This window comes from Danio rerio, chromosome 14 (genome assembly GCF_052040795.2).
Source record: "Danio rerio strain M-AB ecotype USA chromosome 14, GRCz13ab, whole genome shotgun sequence".
NCBI lineage: Eukaryota > Metazoa > Chordata > Actinopteri > Cypriniformes > Danionidae > Danio > Danio rerio.
Genome location: NC_141034.1, coordinates 41,410,904 through 41,435,142, shown reverse-complemented (window position 1 = coordinate 41,435,142; position 24,239 = coordinate 41,410,904). Strand labels below are relative to the sequence as shown.

General features: G+C 36.0%; 2 long non-coding RNA genes across 2 annotated transcripts in view; one reads left to right on the top strand and one right to left on the bottom strand.

Moving 5' to 3' along the window:
• Positions 1–24,239, top strand: part of LOC137487534 (uncharacterized) — a 298,360-nt gene that overhangs the window by 255,309 nt on the left and 18,812 nt on the right. The window contains exon 5 of the long non-coding RNA XR_015507807.1: positions 23,126–23,185. This is a non-coding gene — a long non-coding RNA (uncharacterized LOC137487534). The remainder of the gene's footprint in view (positions 1–23,125; positions 23,186–24,239) is intronic.
• Positions 16,701–21,037, bottom strand: LOC147840867 (uncharacterized). The gene is made up of 2 exons (XR_015507787.1): positions 20,895–21,037; positions 16,701–18,389 (listed from the first exon to the last, which is right to left on the bottom strand). It is a non-coding gene; the product is annotated as an uncharacterized LOC147840867 (long non-coding RNA).

Genomic DNA, 24,239 nt, shown 5'->3' with positions numbered 1-24,239 from the left:
CATATAAGGTTAAGTGTACAACACTTGAAAACACTCAACACTTCGTCTCCAGACACTATCGCAGTATCTTCATCAAATCTAACTTTCACAACATGACCTAAAGCAAAAACAAGGTGTAGCACATATCTTTTAATCTCATCTATCGCACACGCACGCACTCACAAACACCGCTGGTGACATTTTTTTGACACTTTTAACATAATTATTCATTTATCATTGCTTGAATCTCGGTGATGCAATTGGGCGAAATGCTTTAAAATGAAAAGAATCAAAGCAGTTGAAGATGTCAGTCAGAGCGAGGTAGAAAGAGTGGCTTTGTCATTACAGAGATGTGCCTGGAACTTTTCACCTTTGAGGAATCAATCAATGATTGAAGTAACTGACATGACGAAAGTTCTGATACTTTGACTGAATTTTTAAAGCTAAAGGAAAGGTCTCAGCAACATCAACAAAATTAATAATAAAGTCTCTCACCTTATCGGATTTTGACCACAAAGAATGACATCTCACATGTCTTTTTGTAAATCTTAGAAGACGTAGATCAAATATGAGAGGGAGAAAAAAAAGGTCTTTCATGAAAATTGTATTACTTTCCAGTTCCATCTTATTCACTGGATATGAAGGTAATCATGTTCCAATGAATGTACAATCTCATTTTTGGTTTTCATTTTGTTATTAACCTTAAAGAAGAAAATGTTTATATTGATCATTAATTATTCTTTTAAATGTGGAACTTTGTGGAACTTGTCATGAAATATATCAGATATTAGAAGTACATTTATTTGCGAATACTTTAAAATAATGGTCCATTAGTTCATGTTAGTTACTGTATTTAATATCATGAACCAGTAGGATCAGTCTTGTACAGTACTGTATACTCATAGTTCAACATTGACTAAAACATTATTAAAATTTTTAATATTGTAAAAATAATAAAATTGTAAGTTGTGCTTGTTAACAATGGTGATATGTCAGTTAACACCAGTGTTGGGGGTAAGACATTACAAGTATTGAAAGCTATGTAAAATTATTACTCTTCAGGGGTATATAATAAATAAATGTGAACTACTTAGCTTTATAAAAAATAAATTGCTAAGTTAAAATAAATGTAGGTGTCACGGTGGTGCAGTGGGTAGCACAATCACCTTACAGCAAGAGAGTCACTGGTTAGAGCCTTGGCTGGGTCAGTTGGCATTTCTGTGTGGAGTTTCCATGTTCTCCGGTTTAACTCACATGCTCCGGTTTCCCCCACAAGCCAAAAGAGGTGGTATAGGTCAATTAGGTAAGCTAAATTGTCTGTAGTGTATGTGTGAGAATGAGTGTGTATGGATGGAAAGGCATCCGTTGTGTAAAACATATGCTGGATAAGTTGGTGGTTCATTCCTCTGTGGCAACCCCAGAATAATAAAGAGACTAAGCCGAAAAGAAAATTAATGAATGAATGAATGAAATCAGTGTAATCATGCACTCAATAAAAGAATTTGGTCTTCATGAGAAAAAAAAAAAAAAAAGCTTGCAGAGTTTTACATTTCTGATATGAAAGTATTATTTTATTATTATTATTTTTTAAATAAATTACATTATTTTAAATGCATCAAAGACAAAAATGAAGGTGTAGGTTATCCAGTGTGTTGTTAATTGCAGAACTCTTCTATTTAAAGAAGAAGAAGAAGAATAAACCTACAAGTTTAAATCAGACCAGAAAGCTTTAGTCCGGGAAAAAAAAAAGTTTTGCAAAAGTAACCTAACTCATTACTTACCATAAAAAGTAACTAAGTAATGCAACTATTAACATTTTTTGGAGAGTAACTTAATATTGTAATCCTTTACGTTCAGAAGTTTCATTTTTTTTTATTTATTTTTTTATTTTATTTACTCTAATTTTTTCTCGCGAGTGCTATTTGCACCTGCTGTTCTCATGTAAACCCACCAGAGGCCGCTGTCGACTGACTGACTGAATGACAACCAATTGTATTGATTGACTCATCCACCCACTTTCCTAAACCCAACCAACATTTTTCAAAATCAATCCAGAAAAAAGAAAAGCCCTCATCTGGTTTTAACCACATTTTCAGATTTTACCACATTCTTACCCTGTTATTTACTTGTTTATTTAATTATTTTGGCTTCTGTTTTTGTCTTACCTGATCTCTGAAGCAGTTCCTCACCAGACTTGAACCCCTTCATCATGATTAACTCCTATCTACTTCTCAGGTCCGCCAACGTACATGGTGAGCTAACAGGACAAACTGCTAACCGGTCAGCTGGTAAGCGAGAAAAGCAACAGCGCCATACCCCCCGTAGCGTTCGTTTTAAAAATGAAATCAGTCATACGTACTTCTGGCTACATAATTCAGTACATTTCATGGTGTATTACCCTTTTTTTTTTTTTTTTTTTTTTAAGATGGGTATCAAAAATAAATGCAAAAGTATTGTATTATTATGTATTATTGTGAAATTAAATATATATTTATATTTTCAGTTTTAATATTTTTTAAATGGCGTTTATTCATGTCACAGCAAAGCTGTATTTTCACCAGCAATCATTTCAGGCTTTAGTCTGACATTATCTTTCAGAGGTTTTTGTGGAACCTCTAATACATTCTTTTAGGATGAAAAGAGCATCATTTATTTAAAATCCAAATATCCTGAACTATAATGAACATCCATAATGTCACTTATGATCAACATAATGCATACAAGTAAATACAACCTTTGATTTACAACAGGAAAGGCCACCATTCTTCAGAACCTGGCTATTCTAGACATGTTGTTTTGCTGTATGCTTGATTTTATGCACCTCATGGTAATAGGTGTAACACATATCCAAACCTCCTTTATTTACAGTATGCAGAGTCCACATGCTGTCCATCTATTGCATAATACTAGCTTGATGTGTTGCACAGAGCCTCATGCTGAAGCTGTTTGCTGCAGTGTGTTCTGTCCTTCTCCCAGGAGTTGTGATGTATTATAGGACTTGAGATTCTCTCTTAAGGCACATATGTAGGACGTTTTATCTGAGCTCTCTTTTTTATCAGGAACTGGTACCGCTATCTGTGATAGAGGCACATCTTTAACTGCCTGCCTCTGATTACGTCTCGGGTTGCCATAGAAACAGCAAAGCGTTGAAATGGGAGAACAATGGCGTTGAATGCCAATAAGGGGAGTCAGTAAAAAGGAGACGTGCTTCACGCTTTTGCTGCATGCCAATCTACATCACAGACTGCAGAATCCTACATCTGTCCTACTGATTAGAAGACAGGGACTTTGATACGTGGGCAGGGAATAGATCATCCATACGGCTTGTTTTTTTTAAATTTCTTTTATGTCTGATTGTGTTTCAGTTACATAAATGTAATGGCATAATCTGCTTCAATGTATTTAATGAAATACCCTTAAAAGCTCCTCAGATCTTTGTGGCAAAGGAGACTCCGATTCTTGGGGGAAAGACAGACATTTAAAGAGGAGTTCTTTTCTCGTGAAATGAAAAGGATAAACGGTTCACCTTGAAGCGAGACGATGCCACATAATGATGTGTGTTTGGTAGATTCTTACTGTGGGAGATTAAAGTCACCCTGACCAAAGTGACTTTTAATGTAAAAGGATATGTGTCAGACATGTCTCTGCCATACATTACAGCAAGCTCCAGACAAAAATAAATGACAGAAATGCCATAAAAGAAAACATTTGGGAGCCCAGTGGCTTTTAGTAATAATTATGGCCGCTTGATAAATATAGCCGTTCATAAGCGTTCAATTTATTACATTAGGAAATGTCAGAAAAATAAATGGCGATTCAGTTTGGAGCTCAGTAATGACTCAAAATGATTCATGTCATTTCAAGTGAAAGTGATGCTGAGAGTAGGAACCAACTGCTGATGTTTTCTTACAAACATACTATATTAAGTTGGGGAAAATAACATTGTCAAATGATTTAGTCCCACTTTATGGTTGATTAAATACCTGCATGTAATTACATCTGCAATTCATTTCTGTAATTACATTAAACATGACACTGTTGAACATTCCCTTAACCTACCTATACCACCAAACCAAACCCTAACCCTACATGATTATGCATTGAAGAACACTTATGGTGCTCTTGAACACAGTGAGTACATTGTATTTATATTTTGATGCAAGTACCTAGTAGTTAAGGTCACTTCATATAAGTAGGACCAATTATTTTTTACAAATCTTTAATATTCAATGATGTTTTTTAAAATAATTGATCTCGGTTTATATTAATTACACTTTGAAATAAATGTACCAAAACATGGTATGGTACCTTTTCAAGAAGTTCAAAGGGAACATTTTTATACATTTTAGTGACTAATATGTACATTTTACATTCAAATATATGTATTTTAAGATATCAAAATACATACACTGAGTCACCATCTGCTTTAGTCCAATTTCTGAGAGTGCTTTATTATAGACATTGCCAATAATCTCATTGACAGATTTTTTAAAATTAATTTTATTTTTTGTGAAGAAATAATTATAACATTTATGGGAGTCATGTACGCAACTTTGATAACTAATATGCTGGTGACTTGCAATGTACAGAAGTAGCACAGATGCAAAAAAAATTCTAGAACAACACCAGCATTCTACAACTACCCCTGCCTGCCTGAGATGCTGGATTGTTCCACAATCTTAAATATGATGTTTTTTTTTTTTTTATATATTTTAATATATATATATATATATATATATATATATATATATATATATATATATATATATATATATATATATATATTTTTTTTTTTTTTTTTTTTTTTTTTTTCATTACCTTTTTGGCTAAATCCCTTAATCTGGGACCACCACAGCAGAATGAACCGCCAATTTATCCAGCATATGTTTTACGCCACGGATGTCCTTCTAGCTGCCACCCATTACTGGGAAACATCCATACACACTTTTTCACGCTCATACGCTATGGACAATTTAGCCTACTCAATTCACATATACCACATGTCTTTGGACTTGTGAGGAAAACCTGAGCACCTTGAGAAAATCCACGTGCACAATTTAATTTAATTTAATTTAATTTAATTTTATTTTATTTTATTTAATTTTATTTTATTTTATTTTATTTTATTTTATTTTATTTTATTTTATTTTATTTTATTTTATTTTATTTTATTTTATTTTATTTTATTTAGCTGCTTTGACACAACATTGAATTTAAATAGCCAGTTATGCCTTCCATCATCTGTTTGTTAAGTGTGACATCACACCAAGTGGCTTTCGAGTCCAAGCGCTATATCAGACTGTTTGGGGGTCATGTGACTCAACACATTGTAATAATAACAGTTTACAAAGAGATGCAATACTTTTGAAAATCAAAATTGCAAAATAAATATACCCATACCTAATATCCGGTGGCCAGAAAGGGATTAAATTTGGATAAATTGTTAAGCTATTGGTGTCTGTGATGCAGCATGTCTAGAGACTGTTGTTACACTATGATTTTATATGACATGCACTTCAATGTGTGATATGACTAAAAAGTTAAATAAATATTTTCTTAAATAGAATGAGCAGTTTGGATCCAGAAACAGTATTCCATTTTACAACTTAACAAGCAGATTACATTACAAAACTACAATACTGTCACATAGAAAATTTGCTCTGAAATTATTTTTATACCAGATATTCTAATCAGATTCGCAAACTTGTTTGAAGACATAAATTAACTATAAATCAGTTATCATAAATTAAAGATCCAGAATTTGACAAATCATCTTAGATTGTTTAAGTGAGGCACAGATTACATCCCCGGTGCATGTTTATATGCATACCAATAAACTGACAACTCACAGAAATCAGCTTATTATAATAACTTGTTGTCCCCATTTGCTTGCAAACCTACACAAGTAAACCGCATTTACAAGACTGTATTAATACATCGGTTTATTTTCCAGCAGTGATGTCAAGATAGCGATTTCTTTTTGTAACTCCAAGTATTTCATTTTTGCCAGTTAAGATGTGATAGAAATCATTAAAAACCAAAGTATGCAAAGTACAGTAACATGTTAGCAGGAAAACTTTGTAGTTTACTTTTGTAGTTTATGGGTGCTTTCACACTCGGTTCAATTTCCTGAACCGAACCCAAGTTCAATTGATCCCACCCCCCTCCCTTTCCACCTTCTTGGCTAGTTTGTGTTCATTAAAAATGGAAAATGTTCAGATGTCACGTGATGTCTGCAAAAGTTATTTTTGGTGGAGACAAGCAGACATTATCACTGTTTGCACATAGTCCTGCTTGTCACCAAGGTAGTTGATACAAGCGGCAACCTCCCGCTCTCCCTCGGGAAGCCAATATGGATTTAACTGAAACTGCAATTTATCGAAATCACGCTAGTCCTGGTTCCATAACTGAGCAAATTTCAATTGAGCTCACTGTTAGAATGGTACAAAGAAAGATTTTGGTTCATATAGCTAATATTACCCTTCATGACAACTGTGAGGGGGTGAATTTATTTATTTTTTTTAACTCATCCGTTTTCTTTATATTAGGCTAAATTAAGTTTGCATAATTAAGGGCGTGGCCACTTGAGTGACGGCTAGGTCTCGCTGGTCGCTGGTTACTTCACCTCAGCTGACTCCGACAGATTAGCCACTGAACTCGGCATATTCATCATATTTTTGTGTTGTTTACACAGTCAGTTTCCTTTTGAACTTATTTCTTACAATTATCAGATGATATGGGATGCTGTGTGCACTTAATTGTGCTCACAAAACATTCACCTGGTCTCCGTTTCCCATGTGAGTAAAGTTATATGTATTTGTTTTATTTAAGATTATTTATCACTTATATTTTGCTTAGATGCACTCCAGAATCTGACAGATTGATTAGCTGTAGGCTCTAGAACAGTCCTCTGAAGCTCTGTCATACAGTGTTATGCTGGATTCCATCAATAGTCTTGCATTTACTAACACAGACTATATCTAAAGTGTTTGGAAGTAATTTGCGTTTTCCTCCTGTAGAAAAACGTCATAAGAACTATGTTCAGTAGCTCAATGTATTACAACTGTGTTTTTAAAAGTCTAAACACTTTATTGATATAGTACACAACAAAACACATGTGGTCAGAATACAAACGAGTCACACATAATAAAGTATTAAGCCTTTTCCCAAAGTAAAGTTTGTCTAAGCCAGGTCAAAACAAAATGCCAGCAGGTGTCTGTAGCTCCGCTCACTCTCCGCCTCTTTGTCCTTGTTTGGTATCTCACCATGGGTGTGATGACGTGCGAACAAAATGTTGATGGTTGGCCGCGCCTACTTGTAGCTTCTTTTGCAGTGTTCAGAAACCTATGGGTGACGCCACGGATACTACCTCCATAAATTTTACAGTCTATGTAATACAGAGACATACACACACGATTGAACGTTGGCGGTTTAATTCCATTATTTGGTATGATTGCATTCATATCAGAAGTGAACCGGACCAGAGTTCACCCGCACCGTACCCCAGACCACCTCTTTCAGGCTGACTCGGGTACGGTTCACGTGTGCACAGCCGAGTTCAGATGACACGTTCACACTAGCTAAACGTAACATACTTTGACATCAAACAAACCCGGATGTGGAACAAAAGTGCTAGTGTGAAAGCACCCTATGTAAAGACAATAATGTACTGTTTGGAGTTTCCATTGGTAAGCCACCACCAAAAAATGGCAAAAAAAGAACTTTGGCTTTTGTGAAAATGTTGTTATGAGTCTCATCTCAACCTCTGTCAGTTTGGCTGTGCTCTATGCTAAAGGGCTCATCCCTATGCCCTAAAGTAATCCCTTCAAAGTAACCAAAATCCTGTCCCCTTAATGCATTTCTGCGTCATCTTTTTATCTGTGTCTGTGAATCATGTCAGCGAAAATGTCCATTGCTTGTGCTCTTCCAAATCATTCATTTCTTTGAAGAGTTCAGTTTTGAGCACTTTTGCTTGACAAAACCCTTCAAAATGATAGCCATGATTGTTTTTACACTGAAGTGCCCTTCGAAAGCTGATTTATTGCATTTGAAATGCAGTGTTTCAGACGGTGCATATTGCTGATTCATGTCTCATGAAAACACTGGTGCCAATCAAAACACTATGGACATGTTTTCCTTTTTATACTTACTCTTGCACAGTTGTTCTTATTGTTTTACATTTTCTGTTGTACTTATGAATTTGCATTAGTAACAGCCTAAACTCTTTCATTTGATGCTAGCAATGATTAGACGACTGAGCAGAACTTCAATATTTAATATAGTCAATGGTATTTCATAAATGTGTAACAGTATGAGGCCAATTTTCATTCATTCAGTCATTCATTCATTCATTTTCTTGTCGGCAGAATAAACTGCCAACTTATCCAGCATGTTTTTACGCAGCGGATGCTCTTCCAGCCGCAGTCCATCAATGGGAAACATCCACACACACACACACATACACACACACACTCATACACTACGAACAATTTAGCCTACCCAATTCACCTGTAACGCATGTCTTTGGACTATGGGGGAAACCAGAGCAACCGAAGGAAACCCACGCGAACGCAGGAAGGATATGCAAACTCCACACAGAATTGCCAACTGAGGTGAGGTTTGAACCAGCGACCTTCTTGCTGTAAGGCGACAGCACTACCTACTGCTCCACTGCTTCGCCGAGGCCCATTTTTACCCTGTTAATCTCTGGTTAAAGTTTATGTGTGTGTGTGTGTGTGTGTGTGTGTGTGTGTGTGTGTGTGTGTGTGTGTGTGTGTGTGTGTGTGGTCTGAAATCAGCCTGCTAAGGAGGGGAGCTGTTTTTATGTGGATAATTGTATGTTTTAGCTCAAATTTGTCTTGGCTTAGAGATGAGCACATATTGGTGTGGGCTTAGTGGCTTTCGCAGTCTGGAGGAAGAAATTAAGAATTTGTGATATTATTAAATTCATTGGCAAACATAGATACATTTGGGACTTCTCAAATGGTTGGTTTATAATCTTGTTTTTTTTTTTGTTTTTTTTAAACACCTTAGGATGGAAACCGCAGGAAACAAGAAAACCGATTTCATACATGTAGGATTGTTTCAACTTCTCTCTGTTGTATTTTGCAGATCCATCTATAGTTGACCATTTATAAAACATATTAAATAGACAATTGCGTTCCATAACGCTGTTGAATTCTTCATCCATTTCTCATTCAACTCTTAGCAGTAAGAGCCATTGTATCTCAAGGTAATACAGCATTCGTGTAACTGTACATTTCAAGTTTTGTCGAACTGATAGCTTGAATGTCGAACACCAAACAAAACTGCTTCCGCGATGAGGAAAGATATAGGATCATGTACACACCTACAGCCATTAGCAGGCAACCTTTTGCTGCTCTCATTTTTTTTAATAAAAAGGTCCATTTGTGGGAAAGAAATAAAGGAAAAGAATACAATGATGGGTAGATATTGCCTTTTCTTTTTGTGGTGTGATATTATCAACTTGGAGCTGAATGTGATTATTGCTCCCCAGAATATTACACACAGGGAGAATTAGATTGGGTAACCCCCTTCATACTCCTTCCGAGAAAAAGATAACGGACGAACAAAAGCAGCTTTGGATCGATCCCTCATGACAAAAGCAGAGGACACAGATATAAACAGATTAGAGATGGCAAAAAAGATGATACGTCTTCATTTCTGATCTCCCACTGACTCTATTCTGCTTGAACACGAACAGCCACCCCGGGCAAATACACATACACACACAACCCTCCAACCAGCCTTCAGTGCCTCAATACCCGTGTGTTATTGAATGTTCCCTTCCTGTAACTAGATGAAAAGATGGACCTGTATTTCACAAAGGTCAGTGTTTGGCTAGCTAATGCTGGTCAAGTTAACCCCTGCTGGTAGATGCTGTAATTACACTGCTCTGGGCCAGGGGTCACCACACTTTGTCATGGAGGAATGGTGTCCAGCAGAGTTACTAGTACTTACTGTATCCGAAGTCGCCCACTATAGAAAATAGGAGTCATTAAAGTGCAATGTATTCTGGGTATTGCAGCAACTAGCTGTCTGCGACTCCCACATGGTCACCCACTGAAGCTAACGGTTGCGACCGGTCAGTATTGGGATTGGAGACCACATGGGAAAGCTAGGTTGCTGCTGAAAATGGTGTTGGTGAGACCAGCAGGGGGCGCTCGTCCTGTGGTCTGTGTGAATCCTAATGCCTCAGTATATTGATGAGGACTCTATACTACTCAATGAGTGCTGTCTTTTTGATGAAATGTTAAATCGAGGTCCTGGCTCTCTGTAGTCATTAAAAATCTCAGAATATACTTCGAAAATAGTAGGGGTTTAACCCCGGCATCCTGGCCTAATTTGCCCACTGGCCTCTGTCCATCATGGCCTCCTAAACATCATCGCATCATAATTGGCTGCATCACTCTGTTTCCTCTCCACCAATCAGCTGGTGTGTGGTGTGCAGTCTGGACACACATTTCCCCCAAAAGTGTGTAAAGTAAGTGTCTATATAAGCGCTATAAAAATGTAAGGAATTATTAAGGAGGACACTGGAATTTGGATTCCATTAATTTATTGGGCAGTTCATTGATTGGTGTCCTGTCAGTTAGCCGGAGGCTGCTGTGTACGCTTTTTTTTTAGATCTCTCTTGTGAGTGCCATTTGCTCCTGGTGTTCTCTCGTAAATCCACCAGAGGCCGCTGTCAACTGACTAACTGACGGAATGACCAACCGACTGATCCCCCACCCTCCTCCTTCCCTAAACCCAACCAATAGTATTTTGAAAAGCACCTACTGACCCGCCCACCCCCTTCCTTAAACCCAACCGCAGTGTTTTGAAAAGCAATCCTGAAAAAGAAAAGCCCTCGTCTGATTTTTACCACAATTTTACCACATTCTCACCCTGTTATTTACTTGTTTTTTAATTTTTTTTATTATTATTTTTTATTTTTTTGTGTATTTGTATTATATATGTGTTATATTTTTATTTTGTTTTTTTGGATTCTGTTTTTGTTTTATCTGCTTTCTGGAATCGTTCATCACCGGACACAAACCCTGTTGTCGTACCGAGCTACCGGACAAACTAGTAACAGCAGGAAAGCAGTCCATATGGAGGTAACAGCTCAGCTGGTTAGTGAGAAAAGGAGTGGTGTCATACCGCCCCCATCGTTTGTTTTAAAGATAAAATGCAGTCATACGTAGCTCTGGCTACATAGTTCTCGATCTCCAGAAATGTATACAGGGCTAAGTTTTCAGAATGATCCTATGTTGATCCAAAAACATGGAAGAACGGAACTTTCCATTCTCTATACTCTTATTCAATCTTCCCTGCATTGATCCACTAATATAGCACATTTAAAGGAGTGAATGAAAACTTTGGTAATAAAACAAACATATTTTAACTTGTGTCATGCAGTTGGCTCTCAAATCATCATTATAATACGTGTTGTGGTAAAAGTACTCTAAACCAAGGTATTCATAATTCACTTATTGTACCAAAACAAATGTGTAAAGCAATTGACACACAGTTTTATTTGCTTGCTTTTCCCTTTTTGAGTTATTTCCATAATACTGTATGCTCATGCATTTAGTTGTGCACTGAGCAGTCTTCAAATTTGATTTTAAAGTTTGATGCAAAACTTAGTCCTATAAATAAGAATAAATAAGAAAATAAAATAAGAACATTTCTGCTCCAGGTTTTCTGACAGAGATTAGCATTTCTAAATTTGAATTTTTTTTCAACAGTAAAAGCTTTTCAATCCACAAAATATTCTTCAGAAAATTGAAATGTTCCCCACCAAGTATGTTTAAGACATTTTTACTAGACATACGTTTGGAACCAAAAAGCGCTGTGACAGCACTTCCAAATAAATAAATAAATAAACTTTTGGAGCCTTTACTAATGCCAAGTTCAGACTGTATAATTTTAACTTCAATTTTGACTTGCTGACAAGTTTTGAGAAATTGCAGTAAAATAGCTGAAATCACAGACAAAATGGTGCTCGTTCACACAAGTAACAATCTCACAGTGAAAACTGTCAAAGATGTGTTGTGAGAGAATCGCAGATGAGTCGCTGACAACCGTGAGATATTTGGCATGCTAAATATCTGGAGCTGTCTACGATTAAAATTAAAATAAAATAAAAAAGTTGAGGAGAAATTGCTAATTCCCTTCAAAGGCCAGGTGAGCAATATAAGTCAATTTTCTACCCCACTAAAGCCTTCTTTCTCATTATGTAGTTAATAACAAAAGATATACCACATGACCTCATGTTGTTTCCATGTCACTTCTTCATGTGTTTAGTGGTGAGAGACTGATTTCAGACCGAGCCAAAGTCGTTGGGGATTCTTCCTATTGTAAAGTCATGAAGTGTGAAATCCAATGTCGCCAGTCCATCTTGCAGTGTAAACACAGCAGCAACGAAACGCTACCCCAGATAGTCATGCAGTGTAAAAACACCTGTGATACGACTACTTTTAAAATCATGCAGTCTGAACTTGGCATAATGGGTGGCTTATATAATACTAAGAGGAAATGGTAACACCTCTTAGCTGACTAATTGTATTCGAACCACTAAAAACACATGATAATACCAGAAAACAAGGCCTCTGGTATTATAAGAAAATATTCAAAAGTTTCCAACTGCATGTCAGCTAACTCTCTTTTTACACATTCATAGACTCTTAGGTTAAGGTTTGGGTTATTAAAAATCATCCAAATAAAGTGTAACCCTCTTTTTTGCCAACATCTGATAATTGCAGTGTATTCTGTGCAATTATTTTGTGTGAAAATCATACATTATTAAAGGCAGCACACCAATTTCCAGAATGGATTTATGCTGTGTTTAGCTCAGACACTTCTTTTGCTTTATTTGTATTTCTTTCTCAGTAACTGGTATGATGGGATCAGCCACCAAGCTCAGGGACAGCCTTTAAGTGTGCAGGGACAGCATCAAAACTGACAAAAGACACCCAGTACACTGTGACTCCTTATGATTATCTGGGAAGTCATGAAAGAACGGCTGTGCGATAGATAAACGTAAACTAGTGTATCTGGCAACAACATATTTATCTTCCTCATCTATTTGAAAGGTGTGCTTTACTGTCTGTGTATAGGGAAGGTGAGCGCACACACAAACACACACAAGCATGATTTCAGCATTCAATCACTGTTTAGTTTTTTTCTGTCTTCTTCTCTGAACTGACACAGCACCTGACATGCATTGTAGGCAAATTATTGCTTGTTATATGAAGCTGGGCAAGGGGATGTATGAATTATTTATAGGCTCAAGACATTTAGGAGCTGCAGCATTACTCATTGATGGGCGAGAATTAATTCTGCAAACATCCCTTTTTGATTAGCAATCAACACGCTTTTAAAAGCTCCTTCAGTACACACAAAGTGAGCAGTTAAAATCTGCTCATTTCTTCTCTGACTAAACTAACAAGACCTCTAAATTTACTCTGGAATCCAATATTCGGGAAGTCAAGATGTGTAAGATAAGTAGTTACATTAAAGTGTTACATTATTAACTAACATGTGATGTAATATCAGGACTTTTTTGCCAAAAGAGCTGACAGTTGCTCACTTTTTTGAACTTGAAGGTTATTGATGGCAACTGTCATTGAAGTAGATCGCCATTTTGATCATGTTTTCAGTTGGCAAAGCTCAAAGAGAACCCATGCCCTTTTTAGAAGATGTAATATAGGACTTAAGAGTCCTTAGAATGTGTCTTAATATACCCTTCTCATTCCCTTTTATTCAAAGCTGTATTTTTGAGTGCTGTTTTTTGTATGTCTTTATTTGAATGAGCTGCTGCTTCCAACCCCTTATTTCATTAAGGACAGAGCCTTTATGGACCATTTCAGTGTGGTCATGTCATTGGCCCATGAACATTTCAGGCTTGTTATTAAACTATTTCATAACTGTAATGAGGCAATACAATCATAACTAAATGTTAAAACAGCTATCATAACATCATTTATCAATGTGTGGCTCTTTTTGGATTCTCAGAAGCTATAGAAATTAAAAATGTAAAACAGGGAATACGCTGGGACCATTTTTTTTTGTTTACATCCCTAAAAAGAGTCTATAGCTTGAGCCTCAGATACTCTGAACAAAATATCTGATTTTGCATGTATTTTAAATTGAAATCAGTTTAGATGTCTGATATATGGAACATAGGTTCATCTCGAAAACTGCAGCCCTATATATATTTATGAAGATTCCATATTATGTAGCCAGAAGTATGCATGTTTGCATTTCATCTTTAAAATGAATGATGGGGGGTGGTATGACATCATTCCTTTTCGCACTAGCAGCTGGCCGCTCACCTCCGTGTGGACTACTTTTCAGCTGTTATCAGTTTGTCTGGTGGCTCGCAGCTTACGTCAGCAGACTTGTGATGCAGAGAGGACCGCGAGTTGACCGCGATGATGGGGTTCAAGTTCAGCCAAAAATGTGTCCAAAAAGCAGCTAAGAAAATAAAAACAAAAGCCAAAAATATATATAAACAAGTAAATAATAGTGTGAGAATGTTTTCAAGTTTAAAAATGTGATAAAAATCCGGGGGTTTTCTTTTTCTTTATTGCTTTTCAAAACACTGTTTGCTGTGTTTAGAGAAAGGGGTGGGCGCTGTTCAGTCGATGCTTTTTAAAACACTATTAATTTGATTAGTTAATCAGTCTGTGGACAGTGGCCACTGATGGATTTGTGTGAGAACAGCAGGCTCGAATGGCACTTGTAACAGAAATTTGAGATTCTGAAAGTTTTGAAGGTTTTTTTTGAAGAAAGCATGAAACATGTAAACATTTAATTTCCCATAATGGATGTCAATGGTTACAGGTTTTCAGCTTTCTTTAAAATCTTAAAAAATTTAACTAGGTGAATTTATACGCTTTTTCTAAGCAAGAGATCAAGATTTGGCAGGTTAGAGTGATCCAGTTGGCACCTGCTGGTTTGTAGATGCTATAACTACTCCATCTGGAAAGTCAGAGGTGGGTTAAGCCATGGATTCAAAGTTTTCACCATTCATTAAGCAACTCCAGCTCTGAAAAACACCAGAGAATAGTCCTGTCTGAGTCTTGAGCATTGAATGAGAGGATACCCGCTGGCTCTGAAAAACCTTGTGACTCAACCAAGGAATGAGATTTATCGGCTCTCTGATCATTGCGAATCAATAACCAGAGAGAACAGAAGAATTCTTCTTGCTGAAACTTGTTCTGGGTTAGTTTGTACAGTTTCTCATGTTTGTGCATGCGGATTAATTTGTGTGCGTCTTCGAGAATTTGGGTGTATTTTGATCAAAGCTGACTTCAAAACTACAGTTCTTTTTAATTCAGACATTCTTACATCTCTATGTGTAGGCAAAAACAACTGAAATGCTTTAGATGAGAACACCAAAAGGAATAATTTATATTTTCTAATTAGTTTTGCATCATTTGTTACAAGAGAAAAGGCATCACAGCATGTGAAAGAGAAAAGACTGAATGTTTGATGATTTTTTTCCCTCTTTAGATATGCCATTATCCTCTCAAAGAACCTATAGAAAAAAATGGGACAAGAATGACAGAGTAGCGAAGAGGACTTATTCACTGTTTAGGGATTTATCTTGGTTTTGGCTTCAAAGCAGAACACTCTTCCTAGTCAAAATCTAAGCTTTATTTTGCCCAGACCATTTGTGTGCTTAAGCTGGATATTTTGTGTCTTCTCTATCTAAATGTCTATCTCCTGAGCTCTCTTGTTTTAAAATATTGTTGTCTCCTGTGTGTTTACATTATCTCTTTGGCAAGCTGTTAAACAAAAAGCAAGCAAATGCATAACAGTGCACACACGCACACGCAAAATAACACACCCAACCCGTATATTCATGCACACTAAATGTTTTATTTACCATAATCCACTGGCTGCTGTAAGCGGCTTTTGATACTCTGTGGCTAGACTTCTTGACTTGAATGTAGAGTGTCTGTCCAGAGCAGAGGGAAGGAAACATGCTTTGCTGAGAGATTATGGTTGGACATGACTCTGAGCCATAGACAAAGATATGTTATCTCTTATCTCTCATCACCCAAAGTATATATATATATATATATATATATATATATATATATATATATATATATATATATATATATATATATATATATATATATATATATATATATATATATACATATACATATATATATACATATATATATATATATATATATATATACATATATATATATATATATATATATATATATATATATATATATATATATATATATATATATATATATATATATATATATATATATATATGTATATATATATATGTATATATATATATGTATATATATATATGTATATATATATATATATATATATATATATATATATATATATATATATATATATATATATATATATATATATATATATATATATATATATATATATATATATATATATATATATATATATATATATATATATATATATATGTATATATATATGTATATATATATATATATATATATATATATATATATATATATGTATATATATATATATATATATATATATATATATATATATATATATATGTATATATATATGTATGTATATATATATGTATGTATATATATATATATGTAAGATTTCCCCTATATTAGGCACCAGATTCAGCAAAGTTCAGCAGGTCGACCCGGAGACATGAGAAGAGACCAAACTGTAGTTAGAATGGTTTATTCTGCAAGCCTGACAACACAGGATGGACAGGGATATTTATACACAGGGGCTGATAGCAGAAAGGCACTCCAAATATGGGCTAGTCATACAGCATTTTCTCTTAACATGAATCAGCATATTTCATATCTGAGCATAGTGGAATTTTCCAGCGTGGGTGAAGCTGCGAAATGAAACCAGACCATGGTCTCATATTTCTAACACCTGCAAGACTGAAACCAGACCATGGCCTCATATTTCTGACACACAAATACATATACACACAAAACCACAAGCACTTCTGCACGTAGCTGCAAACACACTAAAAAGAGGACAAAATGTTCTCTCAGTCCCCTCTTTTAGGCCGAAGGCCTAATGCATTAGTTTATAATTTTGGCCCATCATACTATCCATGGTAGCATAAACACGATTCATCAAACATTGTAAAAGAAAGGGGCCACAGCAACAAACAAGAAGGAAAATAATACATACAGGAATTATCATAGTAAGGAAAGGAGTCACCCAGCCGAACAGACCCATCATCCAACCCCAAGTTGTGTCGGGAACATAATCTGAAGTCATGGCAATTTTTAACCCTTGGAGAGTAGACATAGCAGTACTCATTTACATACCTCCCCCTGGGATGCTGTTAAGAGATCTAGAGCCATTCTATTTTGCAAAACCATGGTACGTAGATTACCCAGCTCCTTATTCTGGGCCTCATTAATTATTTTTGAGGCATTCAGGAATAGGCCCATGCGATAGTCCAGGGTCTCAATTCTTAGTAGAGCTTTTCCCACACCTATTTGCGGAAATAGAGCCAATACCACTTTACTACCAGTGGTCCATAATTTGAAATCCTCGGGCACATCAGTACCCCATACAGAGTCATGGGGCTTCATTTCAGGGACACTGCGTTTAACTCTTTGCTGCGCTGACAGGACCTGGGCTGTCACAATAAAGGTGTGATCAGTCACATGCACAGGGGCACACTGCCCCGTCCAGTTGGCCGGTAAGGACATGTAGGCGTTTTTCCCACACAACCATCACCCACCCTGGACCACATAAGTGCCGTTTGAAGGTCCTGAGATGTCGACTGGGGCCCCCTCTCCCGAGGAGGCAATTTGTTGACAGTTAACAGTGCTTCCCATGAAATGAGAGCCCATGGTCTGGTTATAACACACAGGGTGTGTAATAGAGTGGTTAATAAAAACCTTGTGGCTAATAGGTGAGGGTTTAGCATGGCCAAATTTTACCCAAAATAGAGCATCACATGTACCATTTCTAATGCCAATCCGGTATGGATCATAGTCATCGACAATTATATATGGATTCTGGTACCCTGATCCTGCAAAACTGGCAAAACATTTAGCAGCTGTTTTATTCATGGGTTTGGCATAAAGAGGGGTTTGTTTGGCTGAATGAGGCATAACAGAACATACATAACAACCAGATACATTATATGACCTAGCTAAAACTTTCACATATTGATACCACATATTATTTCAATTGGATTGTCAGCCCCATCCTCTGCCCATCCGAATTCATGATCATGTGTCCAGCGTTTCTGCCTGGCTGCATTAGCTTGAGCAACAAGAAAGAGAAACAGTGCCAATGTCCATAGCCACTTCATGCTTATCCTTCTAGTAGTTATGCTGCGTGGAGGTGCTAGCTGATGTGGGGGCCCCCAAAATCTGTAAAACAAAGAGAGTCTGCAGACAGATTATCATAGTACAAAACTTATACATTTTTATTATTCAATAGGTGCTCGTTTTATCCTGGTTGCATGGATCCACTGTGGAGAAGAGGAGGTTAAAACGGCGGTTCTGGTTACAGCCACGACATCCGTCGGGGGGCCATATTTGGGGTCCCCCAGTTCTGTGCTCATTTTATTGAACTGTCTAATCATTACTCTGTCACCGGCCTTAAAGGGGTGTGTTGGGTCTACCGGCATCGGGGCTGAACCAGAATGTATGTTAGTCCAGTATGCATGCAATGTTGTTAGTAGCTGTTGTGCACATTCACTCATATGAATATCCAAAGAACCGTCACCCAGTGTGGTACCCCTTTGCCTCCATGGTGAGGGAAAGGGTCGTCCCATCACAGTCTCATAAGGAGAGAGACCGTGAAGACTTTTGTGAGGAAACATCCTCATGTCTGCTAAAACGAGAGGTAGCAAGGCGAGCCAATTTGAATGCCCTGCATGTTGCATAGCCTTTCTTAATTTGTCCTTGATGGTCCTATTAGTTCGTTCTATTATGCCAGATGATTGTGGATGACAGGGAATATGTAGCTGCCAATTAATTTGGAGTTCTTTAGCTAGATTTTGTATTACTTTCGCAGTAAATGAGGTTCCCTTATCTGAGTCTATGGCACATGGTATACCGTATCTTGTAATGATTTCTCTTGTCAAACATCTGACAACTATATTAGCATCTTCTTTACTGCATGGGAAGGCTTCAACCCATTTTGAAAATTTGTCCACAAAAACCAGTAGATATTTATTAGGACCCCTCTTTGGCAGATGTGTGAAATCTACCTGCCATTCCTGAAAAGGTGTTTCAGGAAGGGGCAATTGTTGATGTTTAGCTTGAGGTTTAGTGATATTATTTTGAGCACATATCAGACATCTATCTAGCGTGTTATTGACATGGTGCTGTAAATTATTGATGCATAAAAAGGAACTCATTGTGTCTATTAACTCATTGTGTCTATTAACTCATTGTGTCTATTACCCCTCTTCGGCCGCGGTGTGTAACACCGTGAAACTCGCGGACGAGAAAAGGTGCACAGGATGATGGCAGGCATAAACGGCCTTTGCCATCTAGCATTATTCCATTAAGATCGGTCGTGGCGTCACATTCAGACCAGTAAGTATGGTACTAAGTATTTAGTAAGCTACTGTTTTAGATGTGTCAGGAGCTCCTCCTGATCATCCTTCCACGCGAGGCGTGTTTTTATAGGAGTGCGTGTCTTTTTGCCCTCATCTGTTTCTTCCTTAACAGTTTCTGTTTGTACTATATCATGCTTGGGATCAAGAGCAGGTATTTTTGTTGTTATTTCTTCATTGTCATAGGACGAACCCATTTTGGTTTGAAGGATAAATCGATAATCTGCCCCAATTAGTTGGCAGTGACGCGAACTGCGCAACAGCATGTCTACAAATTGCAGTGGTTTGTCCACTTCGGGCAGAAGAGATATAAGATCTTTAAGAACAGAGGATGAGGGCGGAATTATCTCTATCCCTCGTGGTTTAGCAACCCACACCGCAGCCACATTAGAAGCTGAAGTAGTGCCCTCCGTGCTGTCGGAGGGGTCTGGTTTAGTTTTAATCATTTCTGTCAGTGACGGGTAAAATAGAAGGCACTGTAGGAGAAGCACTTACAGAGCATGAAGCTGCAGGCGGAAGCCCCGTATAAGGGGTGGTGATATCATAGTTGTCTTAGCAGCTGCGAGAGAGCCCCTCTTATCTGCCTTACGGGCAGTATTGCTTCTGCTTTTGGGTTTGGGGACAGATTTCAAAACGGTTTTAGGTGTAAAAATGCCTTTTTTTTATCTCTCCATATAGAGCTCATTGTATACCATGTGTCATATCCATTTATCATATACTGGTCATCCCATTCAGGATCTCCATATCCTTCGTACGTTAATTTATAAGCTGATTGGAGGAAACCTGGATCAAATGTTCCTTCCCTAGGAAAGTCTCTCCATTGAGATTGTCCCTCTGTCCACCCAGCTAAATTGGACAGCCAGGGTTCAGTGTAAAATCCCCACCCACATCTATCCATCCATTGCTTTGGACTCTCACTGGGTTCTGGTTTTGGATATCCTTGTCCCATATTGCTGAAGCTGGTGCGTAATACTTATTTACTAAAATTTATTAAATCCCCTGATTTGTGGAACCCAAATTTAATTGAGTACGACAACACAAATCCTTCTGTGCAATTTACTGTTGAAAGTAAACTTGACAGGCTATCAAGTGTCAAATTAATAAATTTCGCTAATTTGTGGAACCCAAATTTAATTGAGTACGACGACACAAATCCTTCTGTGCAATTTACTGTGGAAAGTAAACTTGACAGGATGTTCTGTGCTCTAGAACACAGACCTCTCTTGCTTGCGCAACCCAATTTTTAATTAAAATCTTACGATTTCCTGAGATACACCGGAGCAGGCAGTGTGAATAAAAATTCTCTTACCTGATCAGATGTATCCCGGACGAGCCCCCAGATCTGTAAGATTTCCCCTATATTAGGCACCAGATTCAGCAAAGTTCAGCAGGTCGACCCGGAGACATGAGAAGAGACCAAACTGTAGTTAGAATGGTTTATTCTGCAAGCCTGACAACACAGGATGGACAGGGATATTTATACACAGGGGCTGATAGCAGAAAGGCACTCCAAATATGGGCTAGTCATACAGCATTTTCTCTTAACATGAATCAGCATATTTCATATCTGAGCATAGTGGAATTTTCCAGCGTGGGTGAAGCTGCGAAATGAAACCAGACCATGGTCTCATATTTCTAACACCTGCAAGACTGAAACCAGACCATGGCCTCATATTTCTGACACACAAATACATATACACACAAAACCACAAGCACTTCTGCACGTAGCTGCAAACACACTAAAAAGAGGACAAAATGTTCTCTCAATATATATGTATATATATATATATGTATATATATATGTATATGTATATATATATATATATATATATATATATATATATATATATATATATATATATATATGTATATATATATGTATGTATATATATATATATATATATATGTATATATATATATATATATATATATATATATATATATATATATATATATATATATATATATATATATATATATATATATATATATATGTATATATATATGTATGTATATATATATGTATGTATATATATATATATATGTATATATATATATATATATATATATATATATATATATATATATATATATATATACATATACATATATATATATATATATATATATATATATATATATATATATATATATATATATACATATATATATATATACATATATATATATATATATATATATATATATATATACATATATATATATATATATATATATATATATATATATATACATATATATATATATATACATATATATATATATATATATATATATATATATATATATATATATATATATATATATATATATATATATATATATATATACAAATAAAAATTTAATTGAAATTGTACCTCTAATTAAATTATTTTATGCTTATTTTCTGCTGCTAAAGTCATTGTACAGTATCATTTTATTCATTCATTCATTTTCTTGTCAGCTTAGTCCCTTTAATAATCCGGGGTCGCCACAGCAAAATGAACCGCTAACTTATCTAGCAAGTTTTTACGCAGCGGATGCCCTTCCAGCCGCAACCCATCTCTGGGAATCATCCACACACACACTCCTACACTACGGACAATTTAGCCTACCCAATTAATCTGTACCGCATGTCTTTGGACTGTGGAGGAAACCCACGCGAAGGCAGGGAATACATGCAAACTCCACACAGAAACGTCAACTGAGCTGAGGTTCGAACCAACAACAAAGCGATCTTCTTGCTGTGAGGCAACTGCACTACCTACTGCGCCAATGCCTCGCCAGTATCAATTTATTTTAGGGGCATTTACAAGACTTTCATAAAATAATTTTATTAATGTCGTTGAATCATGTCATGTAATCATTTAACTTGACATTACCAAGACAACATAACTTGTCATGAATCTGTCATAAACATGTTTATCATGAGTCCATTATAATTGTGTCTTGGATATTTTTAGTCACTTTTTTCAGTGAAACTAAATTAATGTCATAAAAAATGCTTAGTAAAAGTGCAAATAATTTGTCAATTCTATTTATATAACATAATATTAAATTAGATTTTTAATGACAAATAATTTTTTTCAATTTAACTTGTACCACTGTAGTTGAGGTTGTGGTTTAACCCTTCCATCATGTTCACCTCCCGCCCCTTACGTAGGGTCCTGGTCAAAATTGTCTGGTCCTTTTAAATGTTTATTTTCTTTAAGGTTATTGCCACATTAGATTGTTATAAAAACATAATATATGCCTTTAGTGATTTCCTGAAGATAAATAGCAAAAAATAGCGCAACTGGAATAACTACAGCAGTTGCGATCATCTGATCTTATATGAAGCATTGTCATGGTCACACAATGCGGACAATGAGGGTTATCTCTTTTCATCAATTTATTTAAATAAGTAATGCATTAATAAGCAGGTTGTGAGAGTCTTTGCAATGGAGCTGATGAATAGTTCTTTACGTTGTAAACAGATAGCGTCAAACAGACAAAGAGTGTAAAGTCACTTCCCTTAATGATAGCTTTGTTTATTCACAGGTTTGGGAGAATCATTCACAGGTTAAACATTCAGAGAAGAGGGGAAACATCTTGAAGAAGGTGAGTTAGAGAGAAGGTAAGGTAAGATTCCAGCCACTGACTGACTAGAATTGCTGGGTTATACTAGAATCATATAGGGAGTCCTGATGAGAAGTGCAGGTGTGTCTGATTAGTACTCAGGTGAGAGGTGGCAGGAGATGGGGAGCGATGACTGGTGCTGAGGGGATGTGATGGTGAGAGAGAGTGGGTAGGTGGAGCAGCAGGAACAAGCCGGGGATGTGACAAACATGAGATTGTGATGACATATGATGACGTGTGCAGGTGCTGTAGTGGTGTCCCAATTATTAGCGGTAAGTTTTGAAGACCCTTCCCTTTCACAGTTTCAAGGGCCAAGGGGAAGGGGTAGGGGTACAAAAATAGAATTGGGATTAAGCCTTATGTGAAATTCATGACACAATTATAATGTCTTATAATGTCTTACAATGTATGTTGATGACAAATCATGCTGTCTCAATAATGTCAAGCTGTCAAAACAAAGACAGTAATGATGTATTTGTTTGTCAAGTTGTCAAAACAAAGATATCTTATGCAATATCATGTTTGCATTTAAAATTATGTAGCTGAGCGAATAACACTCAATGGCAGTTGTCATATACATGCATAAAATCTCATTGCATTGCATTACGGAACCTTGATCTTTCTTCCAACAACTTTTAACCTTAAAACACCTTACAAACTGCCAGTACATTTTCTGTTGTTTTGCAGACTCATCTCCGATATGTATTATGCAATTTCAAACTGCTAAAATGTCAATAAAAGTCACTCTGTTAAACTGTAGAATTTAATTTTCTATATCAAATGTTGACAAAGCAGAGATTAATGTACCTTAATACAATTAAGTGAAAAAAAAAAAAAAATCTGAAAGAACTTGGGAATCATGAACTACTGAAATTGTTAAATAACAGATATATATATATATATATATATATATATATATATATATATATATATATATATATATATATATATATATATATATATATATATATATACTTTATTATATTTACTTTATTCTTATTTGGTCATTATAATGACAACACAGTAGTTCACTGTT